Source organism: Spodoptera frugiperda, chromosome 20 (genome assembly GCF_023101765.2).
Source record: "Spodoptera frugiperda isolate SF20-4 chromosome 20, AGI-APGP_CSIRO_Sfru_2.0, whole genome shotgun sequence".
In the NCBI taxonomy this organism is placed as follows: domain Eukaryota; kingdom Metazoa; phylum Arthropoda; class Insecta; order Lepidoptera; family Noctuidae; genus Spodoptera; species Spodoptera frugiperda.
In genome coordinates this window covers 4426301-4443836 of record NC_064231.1, presented here as the reverse complement: position 1 = coordinate 4443836, position 17536 = coordinate 4426301, and the positions used below count along the sequence as shown (strand labels likewise).

At 34.8% G+C, this 17536-nt stretch overlaps 1 protein-coding gene across 1 annotated transcript in view; it reads left to right on the top strand.

Moving 5' to 3' along the window:
- Positions 1 to 17536, top strand: part of LOC118282062 (netrin receptor UNC5C) — a 127179-nt gene that overhangs the window by 37881 nt on the left and 71762 nt on the right. Inside the window, exon 2 of the mRNA XM_050701485.1 lies at positions 2216 to 2274. The gene's annotated coding sequence lies outside the window, so the exon portion shown is untranslated. The remainder of the gene's footprint in view (positions 1 to 2215; positions 2275 to 17536) is intronic.

Sequence of the window (17536 nt, the reverse complement as noted above, 5' to 3'; positions counted from 1 at the left end):
TATTTTTAGAAAAGAGCTAGACTTGAAATTTTAACCAAGAATTATGCATAATGCATTAAAGTCTACAGTCAGCCCGCAATTTGGTGAAACAAAAAAACAGTTCGTGTACTTGGATGATATATTCGCAACAGCAAAACGCGAGCGCTGACCATAAATAAGTGTACAAATAAATGTAGGAGGAGACATAAAAAACAAACATACTTAAAGCCAAGGGGGAAATGGTCATTTGCATATGGAAAATGGCCACATGTGACGTGTGGTGCAAAAATTTTGCGGATCGATATCTGTCGAGTGTCCACCGAAGGGTGGCACTAACGCCCTCGCAGAGTAAATAGGATTTTATACGTAATGATATGTGTATGCAGGGAGCTAATTGCAGTTATTTACGATCACTTTTTGAGGGTCCGTTTTAGTTTCTTTTTGGAGTTTATTCATTGCGGTGATAAATGTGTGCAGCTATTGGCATTTTTATTCGTATGACTTGCACTAGATTGCGTTTTAATTGAGTCGATACAGTGAAGGGAATTTTATCGTTATTGGTTTTGAAAAGAAAAATGTGGTATCTGTCATTCCAAAGCTTCTTAAACATGACAGAATCCTTTGAAAGAATCCGAGCATGAGTATCACTGAGGTGATTTTACAAAACCTTTTAAATACACAGTAACAAAGAAAAGACCTTAAGCGCTTACTGCCTAAACAAATGATCGGTGTTTATTTAAACCTTCCGAAGTATTTTTACCCTTTGTCAAGTTTTATCAAATCAGACGGTACGAGTATTAAAATTGTAACGTTCCATTTTCTGAAGAACAATGCGTACCTCGAACAATATATTTTGCAAACATGAGATTGAAATAACGGCCACGCAAATCAAAACAAAACATAAAACACACAATTACAACCATATCTATAATTACTTAAAACTGTAACTGTTCGAAATCAATTCTTTATAGCAGAGTCAAAATCATGAGGGGTAGGCACAAAGGCAACACTTCATATTTGTTATTACGATCCTGCGCGGGAGGGTGCCCATTCATATTCAAATTAGTTTCAAATCTACAACTATTATTATGCCCAAAGCATTGTTATGGTCCTTTGAGACATACTTCATTCTGGGTCCTCGAAATCATAGCCCGGTTAAAAGTATTGTTGAACAGACATCGAACATAGAAAGCCCTGCGTGGGCTAAAAATTCTTTCAAAAGGGCTGCATTTACAACTATTTAAAACATATTTACCATTCATAACGTCACCGCAGAGGTTTACGATTCGTTTGACTATAAAAATCAAATTAAGTACAAAAATCTTGTTATAAATTTCTTTAAAATTAGGCAGTCAATGGTAATAAAACATTAGTGGTGCGGATCTGTGAAACGAATCGGCTCCTTTACTAAATAATTTATGTGACGCTAAACATTTTTATGTTTAGTTAATGTAGAATACGATTCCGATATCGGCTGGTCTAATGCTTGTGGCGCCTGGATTCCGGGCCGTAGGCGGACGTCCCTGCTCGTAAAATTTTGTCCCGCACAAACAGAGTTTTAGCACCCTCCCCTACGATTGTTTTTTAAATCAACACGACCAGTTTTGTTGAGGTTAACTTTGGTAGTTTCAAAATATTGACTCGTTTTACGTCAATTTGCCTACTGATTGGCGTGTTACTGGAGTCTTTTGTTTGTGATCAAAGTTTAATAACATTATGGGAATCACGGGATCATTACGGAGCTGTATAGCATTAACGACCTCAACACGATAATGACACTTAGTTATAAAATTTTGTTTTACTATACATAATATTACAAACCATCTGTTACAATATATTTTTACCCCACATTGAGTGTATAAATAGGTGACAAAAGACTTAGAAAAGAACTATTTCAATGTAGGTAGAGCGTAGGCATCCACAACAATAGAAGTTTTCAATCTGAAACCGATCATAAAAATAATTTTCATATTTTTATTTCTATTTAATGGTCTATATGCTGTCATAATATCGTTAAATTTTAATTTATTGTTTATAAAAACTCCGTTTGATTCGACTTTTATGGATAAGTAAAGTACCTATAAGGGAATGTCAAAGATCAGGGTCATTTATTTAGACATGATTCCAAGCACAAGACTTCTATTTTATTCTATGATGCGTTTTTTTTTAATGTGTGTAATTATAATATAAGTTAATATTGGAACGCCATATTAATTCAATGTTTGTCTTGTTTCAGAAATTGTGGTGTGTTGTGATTCAAGAGGAAGCAATTTTGGATTTAACTGTTTACCAAAAGTATGTAATAGTTTATAAGACTAACATTATTAAGTGATAAAATCTACGTTGCATTCTTATTACACATTTATTCAAAACTTTAAAGAATTTCCTTATTTTTTAAAAATACGAGTATATGAGGAAAACCACAGTCTTTAAGTATTTCACAAAATGACAGATATATCGCGATAAAAATCAAACACCAGAGATTCCCATCTTCCAGACCACACCTTACAAAGTATTTAACAATCAGTATGCGACACAAGTACAAAACAATCGCTTACATCATTGTTATGATCTATACAAACATTTATGGAGTAAAATAATCGTGAAACTAACCATGATTCCACATTATAAACACATATCAAGCAACGTTTCCGTCGATGGTGTTAGAATGATAAATTCCCGATAGCAAACCATTGTTTCAAGTAACAATGCTGGAAGACAGACAAAAAAGGGGACGAACGAAGATGAATAAATGTAAATCGCATTACAGACAGTCAAAAACTGGTCTAAGAACATTTTTATTCTGTTTTGTCATGGGTCAAGACAGCCCGGGATCTTCGACAACGGTAATAGCTACTCCATTGATATTATGACTTGGTTTTTCTCCTCTCTTAACTCCGTGTTCAACAGATTGAAGGAAAATCTTCACGAAAATGTAAATCGACAAAGAAAAACATCGTTGTTTTCTTTATAGTAACTAGGAGATTAGAGAAGCTTATCCCTTCCAATCCTGTCTTTTTCCACTTGATCTTTTTAAGTCAATACAAATAGATGTACATTTTTATGACACGCAAAAACAATTCTTATTGACATAGGCTTTTCGAATATTTCGGGACGATATTCCTGAGTGCTTTTAATTAAATCGTTTTACGTAGAACGTATCCAGGTCATCTCGCTAACTTCGTTGTATCAAAGTGAAAATGCTTTATTCAAAAGCGATATTGAACAACAAACATTTTAATTTAAAAATGCAAATTATGGTAAAGGTAGAAAAAATAATGATAAAGCGTAGAATTTAATAACACGGTTTATGAGGATGGTCATTGAAAATATTGAATTTGTTCTCGAAATTAGTCCCTTGGTATGCGTGTATGGTTACACACAACAGAATTATTGCTGAATGCGTTACATAAAATTGAATTTGATATGCCAACGTTGATATTGTCATAAAAAATTGGACATTTCTTTTTGTATAATGGTTTTACCAATGGGTTTAAGTGTCGAAAATTTATATACATATTTGCGGACAGTCTTAACAATAAATTATTTTATCGATTTTGGTAATTCAACCTCCCAAATTCCTCATAGTCTAATTTGATTTCGAGGTGTTATCTTAACGTTTCGCAAGTAAAGAAGCAACGGTTGTAATTCCCCTCGGGTCACTTAACAGTATCTATGCAGTGCTGATCACTTATTACCAGGTAATCCAGATTAATTTATTTAAGACGATTGACGTGTAACATAGTTACATTGTAACCTATTTGGAAAAACAAATATCATTTATCATTTATCAAGATGTATTTGATTAAATATCATAATATCACTGTACCGCAGTACGGCAGTACCGAAGCACAGTGATATTATAACTTAAAAAAACAAAATCAACGCACCATCTTGCAATCAATCTTTCACTCATCCTTCTCAGATACCAATGACATGCGATAAAATCACAAGCCTTCACAAAGCATCGAATCAAAATTCACCAGCACAAAACACAATCGTTTTAAATGCCAATCATGCAGGTATAATACCTACACTACTTAAAGCCTTACAAGTCTAAACACTAAGAGGTTTTATAGCAGGTACATAAGACCTTATGAGTCACCATTTCACTTGTAGCAAGCGTGACCACGGACGGATATCCTTTGCACCTAACTTGGATAAGAGTAGTAAAATAAATCTGATATGGTCTTGGACTAGTGCCCAAATGCCTTCTATCGCTAACGCTAAAACTATCAGGAAATTCAGAAGGAGTAAACAGCGTAAATCTTTATGAATTACGCTTTAGCTGATATTTTGTTACATTTTATTCGAGAATATTTTGGCCCCGACTTTTTGCTAGGTTAGTGATAACATTCAATATTCACTAGATTTGCATATTGTAGTCCAATAATTCACCTCATAAAGTGGCATCAGATTAAATGCATGTCAAAATTTCTCGGTGATAGTTACCATGCCATGTATAAATGATGCCTTACGCAGAGCCAGCACAGTCTACACTTGTTTAAAACTTCTACCAAGTATCTCAAAGTAAGTACGAAATACTAACACGACATTAACATGTATTGCACGTACCAAAGACTGTACAATAGTAAAATATTACCACAATACCAAAAGTGGGACAGCAAAACGAAACTGCTGAAGCAAGTGGAATTTTAAGAAAATACAATTTCAAGAAAATACAATAAAATCCCAACTACGGTATAATATTTGGCAAGATACCAATGAAAAAGGAAATAATGTCGCATTGCTTGTATCATGGAGTTCGCTGTAACGATGCTTTAGAAAAAGTACTAGTTCCGTATATTTAATTGGAACACTAGCTCGACTGAAGAGTTTTAGGAAGTCGTTTTACAAGAGTTATAGGTGGAACAGTAATTTCCATTGTTCTTTAACGAGGTGCCTCTTTTCAACCCCTAGTTTTCTTCTTTCTTTGCGAAGATAGTAGGGCATAAAAAGTACTCTTTATTATGGCACGTCACGCCGACAACAACCAATGAGCAGAAGACTCGTTCAAAACACCACACCGGACTGGAAATGTTTAAAAACATTAATGGTAAACCGAGTGTTAAACGTTGGGCTCAAATTTGTGAGCATGAAACCAACGCATAATATGTAATTGATAATATAAAACGCTACAATACGTTCTTCAATAAAAATAAAAGATATTACGCGGATCCATTAACCAAATGGAAATGAGAAACCTTCGGCCCAACTGTGGATACTAAAGCGGTTACATTACTAATTTTATATCTCCAAATTCACACACAAAATCCATTTATTCACACATTGTAAATTGACATTTTATTTCATCAGTTTTTCGCGTGCGATCTTAATTAAATCTGTAAACTGGTGTTGTGTTGTTTTAGCACCCTTTTAACTGAACGTGCCTTATCAAAGGAAATGTCGAAAGTGACGCTATCGGCTAAAAGCCATCGGCGTAAATGCGTCCAATTAAGCCGCGTGCATCATAAAGACTAAACCAGGCCGATGTCAACGTTTCTCTTTTAGTGCGAGAGTATTCTGTTTAAGGCTGGCGGTGAAAAATTTCATTATTGTCCGCGTTTGAAAATTAGTGGTCTTTGTGGATCGTTTTTGGTGGATATATCGAGTGTATTGTTTTTTTCGGTTAGTTAAGAGCCTTTGAATCTGAAGTAGCTTTTAGACTGTAAAAATTCCATGCCCACATTTTTCAGAGAATAAAATTGCCTGTCATGTCATAGGCGAGGGACTGACTTAGTCAGCCATGTTCCCGATGCCAAAAACCTACTCTGTGCTGTTACTAAGAATTTGGATCAATATAATAAAACACAGGATGTGTACTCTAATATCGTCTAACCACAATTTCATAAATTACTAAACACATTACCAAACAGTTGAATCATTGATCGCGTCCTGTCTAAATAAGTCGTGGACTAAGAAGTAGTTTATCATGATTTATTACAAGAATTGACAGATTGATGTTACAACTTATTTGGTGCAAAAGCCAATTCATCGTGACTCATGTAATCAGCTAGATGAAAAGCAGTCGATAGATTCTATATTCCTTCGACTCTATCATTGCACACGCTATAATTACAATTAATCTTGTTGCATACTAGAAGCCTCCAATTAGCTTCAAATTTAATTACACCAAGCTCTTCTACCCCTTTGACCTTTGACGTTGACTGATTCGCCGATACATCATCCAGATACGAGACACCAACAATTAGGGCTTGTACGTCGGAAGTAATTAAACCATAAAGTGTCAACCCTACACTATGTCTATAAAGCGACAGATCATGTTTGATTAGGGTCCGGATGATGATAAAGATGTTCCCGGGATATTTTTTTCTGAACGTAATTTGGTAGAAAGCCGTTATTACGTTGATAGAATTATGGGTAATGATTCGATGTAATATGTGTTTTTATCTTGAGAAGGTGTCTAAGGAAGCTGAGGTCGATTTAGGATAGTGCTATAATTTATAGAAATTACAGAAGCAACTTTAAGAAAAAAATTAAGTACCCAAGGATAGTTAATAATTATAGTTGTGGTATAAATTCGGTGCGTAATAGTTTTATAACAATATTAAATGTGTGTTATAGACGGCAGTGTCGATGCAATGATTCAGAGATTTTATTTTATTGCTGATCTTTACGTTCTGCCTTATTACGAAAACAGTACGCATGTCAAAGTTGGCGAATTGCCAGAACAATAAAAAGTACATTAAGAGGGAAATGGTGAAAGTATTAAAATCTCTGTTTTGCAGAAATATGAATAATGCTGAATGCTGAATCGTAGTTAATTCACGATCTAGATCCCTTCCGGGGCAGACAGACAGCGAGGGTCAAGTCCCTAGAGAGGACACATCTCTTTAAAATTTGCATTCGCTCTTGCTGTTTTTTATTGAATGTTTTTAGTAAGAAGGTATAATATAACATTCCCAAAGGTCCCACACTACAGATGCGTCTTCAGACTAATAAATTAATTAAAATTGATTCAAATATTTGAAAGCCAACATCATATAGCCAAAAAACAAACGTTAATCCTTTTAAATCATCTTTTGGATAAAAAACAAGTCCAAGCCTAAATGGAAACAATGACGTTCCGTGAGATAGTGTGGGCACAAAAACTAAGAGCCGAGATGATCTGATAACGAAATTACAGGGCAGAGCGTCGGCGTTGAGTCGCCCTGAGTTTAAATGTCATCACTGTATAAAATAGAAATATGTGGTTGATAGGAAGATAGTTTTGAAGTGGAAGTGAGGGACTACTTACGATACCACGGTTGAGTTATTCATGTCCAGTGTAGACGTGTTTGGTACAATGATATCCATCGATGAATTGGATTCATCAAGGGAACAAAATAGAAATATTATACTTCAGACATTTTTGACGAATTATTGTAGATATTCTCATAGATTTGAAAGGATAGAAATAGTCCTTTTCATGCAACAGTTCAGGACTGATCCATATTATTGCATAAGGCCACAAAATGAATATTTAGAGCAATGTATTAAAATGTATGAGTCATAATATTATTATCATATTTCCTGCTATTAAATTTCGCTCCACTCATGCCTATACTACTGATTCACAGAATTTTACTACCTATATCTGTTTGACAGTTACTATCCAGTAGTCTGACCAGTTTACCTAATAACATTAAACAAAGTGTTCAATAGGGTTTATATCTAATGAGGCCCTTATCCTGATGGGCTCTATCTTGATTTTCATCTTACGATATGGCTGTCGATAAATAACCATTCAACACCTACGCAAGCAATCGAGTTATAGACAGGGATAGTTCTAAACTTTGAAACAATGCTTGGAATAGTGTCTATGAAATGAATCGGATAGGTTTATTTGAAACAGACGCAGTATTCTATTAGTTCAAGATTTTGTTTAGAAAACGTTATTTAAATAAATGTTGTTTTTTTAACGTTGCCCCACACTAGGAATATCTCCTGTGTCGCGGGTGCGTTTACAAACATTCAAGTTCACATACCTACACATGACACCCAGGCCCGAAACAACAATTTGTGGATTACACAAAGAGTTGCCCCATGCGGAAATGGAACCCGCTACTCGGTGCATGGCAGCCGTTTGCCCAGTCACCATGCAGTCAGTGTTGTGTACTAATTATAAAGTGAGTGAAGTATTTTAAAAACTTCTAATGATATAATTAATTTCCACCTTACACAAGTTTCTTTTTGAAGTTACCGAACAAATTTTTAATTTATGATTGTACGTTACCGGCACAGTTGGGTTGGTATGAATTAAAACAGAAATAAATTACGTTCTATTAAAACACACTAAAGTTATTAGAAGCGTAATATCTCGACAACTTAGTCTATGGTGACATGTGACAAATCAAAACGGGACCCCCGTTAAGAAGTCATTTAAGTGAAGCAGTATCTTCATAACGACGACGCGACGTCTCCCTTCGAGCTGGTGATAAATTCCAGTTAAACAGCTCACACATGTTGAAAACGCAAAGCACGTATTGGTTCAATGTATCGATAAACACGAATCTCTTTGAAGCTTTTATAGTTATTACTTTTATTCAAAACAAATGCAACGGACCCATTCCTTCAGATAAAACAAACTCGACTATTTTGATTTAACCTCCCGATGGCTCGGATGACGATACGAACAAGAAATCGACAGAATAATGATCTCGATCCAAAACCGCACTGTTGGTCGTTTGCAGGAATTTCACAATTTGAAAGTATAATACACAAAAATACGTCCGACTGAGGGCCCCCAAATTTGGGAGCCCGAAGTCCACACGCGCATTCTAATTTATACCTCTAATGAAACCGACCGCTTTTTTGGACATCTCTCTCCATTCTTGCAGGTACGAAATGTTGGGTTGGAAAACGATAAAAATGTACTGCGTCCTCCATAAATATTCATTTCTTCTGAGGATCACGCTGCAGCGAAGGGGCGGCTAACTGCCAAAGATATGGGGTTTGTCAAAGAGGAGGGTAATCATAATTTTTATAGAGAATCTTCAGCGTATGTGAAACGAGGCAAAATTTACATCCGAGACGCTCTGTGATGAATGTGGAGGGAATGTATGAGATTACAGCTTGATAAATAATGTGAGGAACTTTTTTATCATACGCTTATGTTTCGGAGTTTAAATCGGAGGCATATTTTACGTTTAATGGAGGCGCAACTTCTAAGATCTTGGGAGATATATGATCGTCGCGTAAATCATTGACGTTAATTAAGGTTTGCAGTTTTCAAATCGTGTTATGAATATCGCGTTTCCGAATAATTTTTGGTGTTTCTTTTCATATTCATTTTACTTTTATGGTAAGAAATTGAAGCCAAACCCAATAAATTATGAGCACTGACTTGGGTATATTTTGGTCAAAATTTTAATCAACTCAAAAGAAGTCGAGAAATGCTTCTTCAAAAAAGATCCGAAAGATTAATTTCGTTCCTAAACTACAAGGCGTAGGTATTCAAAAGTCGCATACTCTGTAAATAAACAAGCAAATAGAAATAGAATCCAACCCACATCTATTAGAGCATCAGAAACAATTCCCGTGGTTGGCCCACAAAAAATATACAAGTCAAAGTTTTTTGAATCCCCCAACTTTACGTGGGTCGTGCATGCTCACCTTTTTTTATTCCTAAGGACATTGATTGATTGAACCTTATGGCACAACTATGAGAAACATAGCAGGGGTATTGTTTTTTTCGATAGTATAAATGCTTTTTATGGATTTACGGTTTTAAAATCTTTTTAAAGTTTATTGTATCTTCATTTAGATAATCTCTTGGGGATTCATCGATTGTTTTCGAGCCGGTGCGTTTTTATAGATTGAGGTTTTTGATAAATTTTCGATTTTAATTATTTCTCTTTTGTTGGTCTGCCCTTTTATTTATGTTTCCTTTTGTTATGATATTGGAATCAATAAATATTTCTGGGTTTTATTAAGGGATTTTGTTGGTATAAATCACTTCGATTAAAGTTTAGTTGGCCGGCAGTAAGTTAAATATTACTTGTCCGTTTAAGATTGTAATTGGCAGTTCTAAATAGGTATTGGGCAATTGCTGTTGTCTTGCCTTTAACATTGATTAATCTGGCTGCGTGCGATGTCAAACAACACTCCTTTAAAATTCTTGAGTGGCATTAAACTGTTACAACTACAGCTTCTGATCTTACAATCACTTTGTCAAGTAAATTGTGGCGATGACAATTTATTAATCGTTAAAGCCTTTAGGCTATGTTTGATTATATAGAGGCTGATCTCAGAACAAATAAAGTTCAATCTAGATTCAATGCAAGAACGTTTGTCTAATTCAGTAAAATAATATTTTTTTTAATACAGTCTTTATTAGTCTTTAAACATAACATCAATGATATTAAAGTGGCCGGCTCGACCAGAGTAATATCACAGCCTCACAGAAAACCGGCGTGAAACAACGTTTGCGTTGTATTTCGTTGTGTGAGTGGGGTTACTGGAGGCTCAATTACCCCTCTTTCCAATATTACCAACCTTAAATTCCTAATATTGCAAAAGGCCGACAACGCACTTGTAACGCCACTAGTGTTTCGGGTGTCCATGGGCGGTAGCGATTACTTACCAGCAGGTGAAAAAAATCCCCATTCCTGAATCACCTATTTCTAAAGAATATTCAAAACTAGCTTTAAAGCCCTTCACAACTCTATACTTAGTTATAAATATTCTAATTAAAACAAAGACCGTTACTAGAGAATTTACAAGCATAATGCTAGATTTTGAAACACTAAGTTTAGTAGAACAAACGGGTTTAGTTCGTGGCTTGCCGGTACACTTTAATGTCAAAAGGTTACAAACAGCCTGGCCAATTGTGTAACTTTAATACTAAGTAGTAAATCTACATGTGGACTTGGGAGCAAAGAATTACCGAATGTATTGGAATGTTTTATTACGAAGATTTTGATTAAAGTAAAATGTTGAGCCGTTTGAGGTATTGTCTGTAAGTCAGTGACGTGACGCTTTTTATCCCCGAAGGGGTAAGCAGAGGTGCACATACGATGTACTTTTCACCATTTGTGAAATAAGTCCCATGTAGTAGGGAGTGAGCCTATTGCCACATACTGGGCATGATTCCAGATTCCATGCTACTACTGAAAAATCTAAAAAAGCCCGGTAATACTTTGCCCGATCCGGGAATCGAACCCGAGATTCCTTGCCCAGCAGTCGCACTTGCGACCACTCAACCAACGAGGTAGTCAATAAAACACTGATACCTATCTACTATCCTTAACTAATAATCATTATTGTACTAACTAATAAAACAAACACAAGCTTAACTATCAAACTAACTTGCATTACAACAGCAAATTACGTAGAACAAGCATCGAACAACTTATCTATCAAGATTTCAATCAGACCCAGCCTGAACCTAGGGTCAAGTCATGACATCTTTATTTACCTGAGATGCGTCACTGGACCCTATGGTGAAATATAGCCATTGAATTTAAATGTAGCCTCATTACCTTTGAAAATGTTATATAATTTATTACTATGAGGAATTTTGGTAAATAACTTATTCAAATCTAGTCAATGGACTTATGGAACGACTAATATTTTGTGGGATAATAATATCATATATTTTTAATTCAAGTTGATTCTAGGAATTTTGGTTTATATACGATCTATTTGATATAGATAAAATATATGTATTTAACTTAGGTGATTTTTTTGCTAAGTGATACGATACTTAAAGTATACTTTAACTGGCGAAACTTTTTTGAATTCAGCCAACATCAACGTTTTATATTTTTTTATTTATTTATTGGTTTCAGGCTTCATAAGCAGCATAAAATACTATAATTTAATACATAAGCATTTATAAATACTATACATACAATACATTACAAACAATATTACCAATTACTTGATACTTAATAACTACGTCACACGAAGAGACGGCGTCGTGTGTTGATTTTTTTTTAACTTTATGATCATAGGTATAAAGAATAGCTTCAAACTGACATCCAGACCTCGTTTAAAACATGTTCTACAAAAAACATAAAGCAACTAAAACACAACAGTAGCTTATGAAATAAGAAGCAAAACAACAAAAATATTTATTTTGAAAACAGTAAGAAAGGAGTAGAGTCTAAGATAGTTTTTATTGCATATTTGTATGGGACAGAGGGTCGATTTATTTACTTGTAGCCAACGGCTATGGAAGCCATTTTTTGTCGCTCCTTGATCTGTGCTCACGTTTTTTCCTGAATTCTGATGCGAAATTATTGAGACAGTTGAACAGAAATATTATAGTCAAACAAATGATGGAATATTTTTAGGTACCTTATTATGAAACTGTTCAAGATTTTGTTTACTTTTTTATGGAATATGGGCCAAACGAGTATACGGATCACCTGATGGTAAGCGCAACACCAGAGGGGTCACAGTTGCATTACCGGCCGTATGCTATTATTATTTCACTTATACTTTAAACAATTTATATATTTTTAATTAACCTTTTGTCTATCATACTGTAAAAAAATACTTATAACTGTTTCTGCATCCAACTTAATTTAATGAAGATTTCTTTACAAAAAAACAATCCTAATCAAATTACGGAAAAATATAATTAATCAAAGTTACACTCACTTCTCACACCGCTAGTTTATCATTTGTAACATCTTCGTGTATGAAAATATTAATCTTAATTACATTTTAATTTAAACCTGTCGTGTGTGCGGCTGTACCGTAACATTGTAACATTGACCCGCTCAAACTTGTCTAGTCTCATTCTCATGACTACATGTTACTTTTTAACTAATTAACAGTTTTTAATTACAACTTGTAATTTAATTTGTTCAAATATCTTTTATGAAGCATCCTACCTACCCTTTCAGGGATAAAAGGCGTGACGTCGTGTGTGTGTGGTTTCTAAATAAATTCATAAAAACTCTAAAACAAAACAAAAAAAACATAAAGCTCAACTTCAAAAACACCTTGTATAATGCTCTAAACTGTAAAGTATCAAGAATACAAACAACCAACTCGAGAAGACATATGCAGACTGTCAAGGACGAAAAATTGGGACATAACGGGACCCTACGTGACAAAGTTTGGACTGAATGGACCCTTTGCAGAAGCGACGTCCTTCAAACACCCTACCAAATAGAACATTCAGTCATGATCCGCCTCGATGCCCGGTGTTGGCGAAAAATTGCCCTTTTATCTACAGGTCGAACCTCATTTAGAATGGAACCTTGAAATGCCAAATTGTGCTCACACCTTTGTAGATATTTTTTGTTTAGGTTGTGAAATAGGTTTTTTTTCACACTTTGTTATAGCATATGAAGTGTTATTTCGACTTGTACAGTTGTAGATCTTGTATGATACAAAAATGTAAGTAAAAGGAGAGCCATGCTTCGGTAGGAATGGGCCGACTCAACCGGAGTTACACCACGGCCTCACAGAAAACTGACGTGAAACATCACTTGCGTTATGTGAATGAGGTTATCGGGGGCCTAACCAGCCCTTTCTCAATCTTCCTAATCCCCAATTCCCCAACAACCCTTAAATTCTTAATACCCAAAAGGCCGGCAACGCATTTGTAACGCCTCTAGTATTTCGGGTGTCCATTGGCAGTGGCGATCACTTACCATCAGGTGATCTGTCTGCTCGTTTACTGGCTTATACCATAAAAATATTCTTTAAAATGTATGTTGTCCTACATAACAGAAGAAATTCTCAACAGACTATTTTCCAAGCCATCTTCACCCATATTCTATTCGCAGCGCCCATCGCACGCATAATCATTATAAATTGCAACAACAAATTGTCCGTCTCACAAATTCATATCATGTAACGTCACTAGAACATTTTTATCTTCAGCCTCATTGTATGAAAAATGAATGTTTGCCGTCAAATAAAAGTATTACGGGAGGCCCTTTATTATGATATATACTTTTGACACGAGCCTTGTCATAACTTGAAGAGCTATCTTAAATTAAGAATAGCTAGATGTAGAATATTTACGATCCAAAGGCTGGGTTCGCTTAGGACTTATAAATAGATCTGGAGCTGGTTCTCTACCTCTATGATTTGTATTTCATATTTTATTTCGTTCATCATATCGATTAAAGTTTTGCATAAAATAGCAATTGAGACGAATATTGCAAAGTTATAAATAGGAACTTCAATTATTTTTTTGATTAGTTTTGCATATAAAAGTAAAAGTTATCAATGGGAGAGAACGTTATCAAGATAAGATTTTTTGTATAATAGTTATTTTTATATTTTTGCCCCACTCTAAGATTTTCTCCTGTGTCGTGGGTGCGTTTACAAACATACAATTTCAACCACCGGCACCTGCCAATCGTGCAGTCGTATTGTATCATGAGAAACGCATAATAAATTGTTCTGCCCACAAAACAAATCTACGGATCACTCAACATGATAATCAAATGTTTTCGTCTTCTATCCATCCGCATTTTTTGCACTATGCACCGACCTCATAGCCCATCTGGTGTGTCATTAATATTCTTAACAGTTGAAACCACATCATCTGTGTTAACTTGTCTATCGTTTACAGCATAAAGAGAATCACTGGTATTACTGACATCATAATAGAAATTTTTGTTTAATAATGTAATTATAAACATTGATCACTCAAACATTCGATGTATTTATTTATTACGTAAGTGAGATTAAAAATATTTTTGTTTGTTATGCATTCTTATACAGTTCTGTAAAGGTGTTATTATTTTACATTTCATATAACAAAACTATGTATAAATAACTAACCGATGTATAGACTGGTCGTTATCCGATGTCCTATATTTTATAGGGAACCAGTTCTCGACTCCCGAGTTCCGACTAGCAACTCCCTGGATAACGCTCGCTCTGCAATAAATATTCTATTTTTTTAGCTTTTCGCGTTGAGGAGGCTAAAGCTAGATATTAATGAGATCTTCTAGCGTTTTATCGCTTCAATTTTAGTAGAATTTTCTTTTATTATTATTTGGAATTTTGATGTAGTGGATTTTTATCATTATAAACTTGCTTTTTAGTGCCTTCTAGAGCATTATGTGGAGTTGATTAAAAACTGTATTAGGCTTTGCTCCAGGCATTTTATTGAATATTATAATAGGTTTCAGATCGCCAGACGTTTTTTCTTTGAGACTCCAGTTTATGCCAGCATAATTACGTGATATTTACTTAACGTTCACCTGAATACGTTAGCAATTTTTACGTGAAAGAGTAGGCTTTTTTGAGGTGAGAGGGAGTGTCTAACTCTTACTGACTGAAAATCCATCACGTTCCTACTCCTGCTTTACAAGCCAGAGCCGGTAGGCAGTCCGCAGCAATATTATCAGGATAGTAGGAATATGCATCCTCTTTAAATTAATTTTTCATTAGATAAATACATTTTAATAGCTCGGTATATTTGTGAATGTGCCCTCATTAGTGAGTGGTTGGCCAGTCCCTTCACCCAGGATGTGGTCGGCTTCCGGCTTCAATGTGCGACTGCTGTTTTACCGCAAGTTGTGCTGACCGGAGCAGACGTCCGATGTAATTTTTGTTTGTAAACATTTGGAAGTTGTTAGCCAACGTATCGTGGTTAGTAGCAAGCAGTAGTAGTTAGTTTATTTGCATTACTTTTGAGAAAAGGGAAGGATATTAGTTGGCATTATTTATAATTGTTTTCATTTCGAAACTAAAATAAAAATCGATGCAGAGCTTTCTGTGGATCAATAATGTGTCAATAACTAAAATAAAAATCGAGGTTTGGGACGATTAAATGGTGGTGGTAACCTCACTCACACAAGAAACACAACGCAATCATTGTTTTACGTCGGTTTCTGTGAGTGCGTGGTATCACTCCAGTCAAACCAGCCTAATCGTGCTGAAACATGGCTTTCCCACAATTAGAATTACCCATGCTACAAATCACATATTAAATGAAATGAAATGGACATATCATATCACCATGGACAAGATAAAAATAACTTAACCATCTACCGAGACCAATTATACAGTAATAAACCATAATAACATTTTATATCTAACGAGATATGGAAATGATTAGAAAAATTAATAATAAGCCGCGAAACTCATATTAAACACGTCGCGAAGGAAATAGCGTGTAATAAAGAGAATGCAATTGCTCCGTAAAGTATTAATATAAGGGCTAGTTTACACAATCATGTTTGTGGGAAAATGTATGTTAAGTTAATTCGCAATATTTGTTAAGATTTTAAGGGATTGGTTAATGAATCTACACGTTGGAATGAGCAAATTGGTTCACTTATGTAATTATTTTTGACGTTCAAGATTTTGAAATTGAATTGAAATTAATTATTTTGATGTTGTCTTTGACTTTGAAGTAAGCATTTCTCTACCCAATGCACAAGTCGTGATAGTCTACTGATGAACTAATATATGCGTCTCCTTTATATAATCCCTCTCGTGAAGAGCCAATATCTGTATTATCTAATACATTATCAAAATAAAAATCCTTTACCCATAAATGTAATCAACATTTAATTTTTATTCGGTTCAACATAATTTAAATTTCAAGCAGGTACACATATAATTATTTATAGTCAATTAAATTCATAGTTAATAATTAATCGCAGGTACTAACCAAAATCACTATTAATCTCGTGGATAAACGAAATGCTGAAACATTTTGCTGAAACAAAAATTCATTACATGAACTATTCATCAATTTGACAACTATTATTGTAGGTAATTATTTTGGTATTAATTAGTGCTCTGACACCCAAAACCTAGTGATCAGGTAATTTTATTTACTGATAAAATCCAGTTTAAAATAACTAACAAATAAAAAGTACTAAAATTGCAAAACATATACAGGGAGTTCATTCATTATTCGTGGGTATCGTATACGAAACAAATCAAGGAGAGCACAACACATTTTAACAGAGACGAAAGCAGTAAAACTCTTTTGAGAGGGGAAAATCATCCTATATATGACTTCTCCCGCCTTGGGTGAGGCGAAAGGGAAAGTCAGTCTTTTACTGACTAAAACACATACCGTTCCTTCTCCTGCTTTGAGCCGAAGCCCCGGTAAACCCGCTAGTACCGTTACTCCGCAGCTCCGGAAGATGCAAGCGCCTAGTATGAAGATTATGACAAGTTGAGAAAAAATGGCTATGAAATAATCTGTCATCTTGTCTACTGGTGGACTATAAGCAAACTAATTCTATCCTTAACAGATAGCTCTGTACCAAAATACATCTAGTTAAAATTAAGACTACGCTTAAAACCGTTCACCAAACCACGTCTTTACCCCATAGCTTCTCCATCACCATTAAATTTATTATGAATTTAAATGTCATAGCCCTACGAAGTGTAAAGAAACGAAGAATTTACATAGACCAGGCCGGAAGGAGATGAGACAGTCCCGATGTGTGTAAATTACAAATTAAAATTCTATTAATAGTCTTACCATGTTAGAAATAAAATGCATTCTACGGAATCACGCATTTATTGTTCACTTGACAAGATTTACGATTCTAATTTCATATTGTAATTATATTGTTGTGTTTGCTTCTTTTACCGGATATTGGTGGGACAA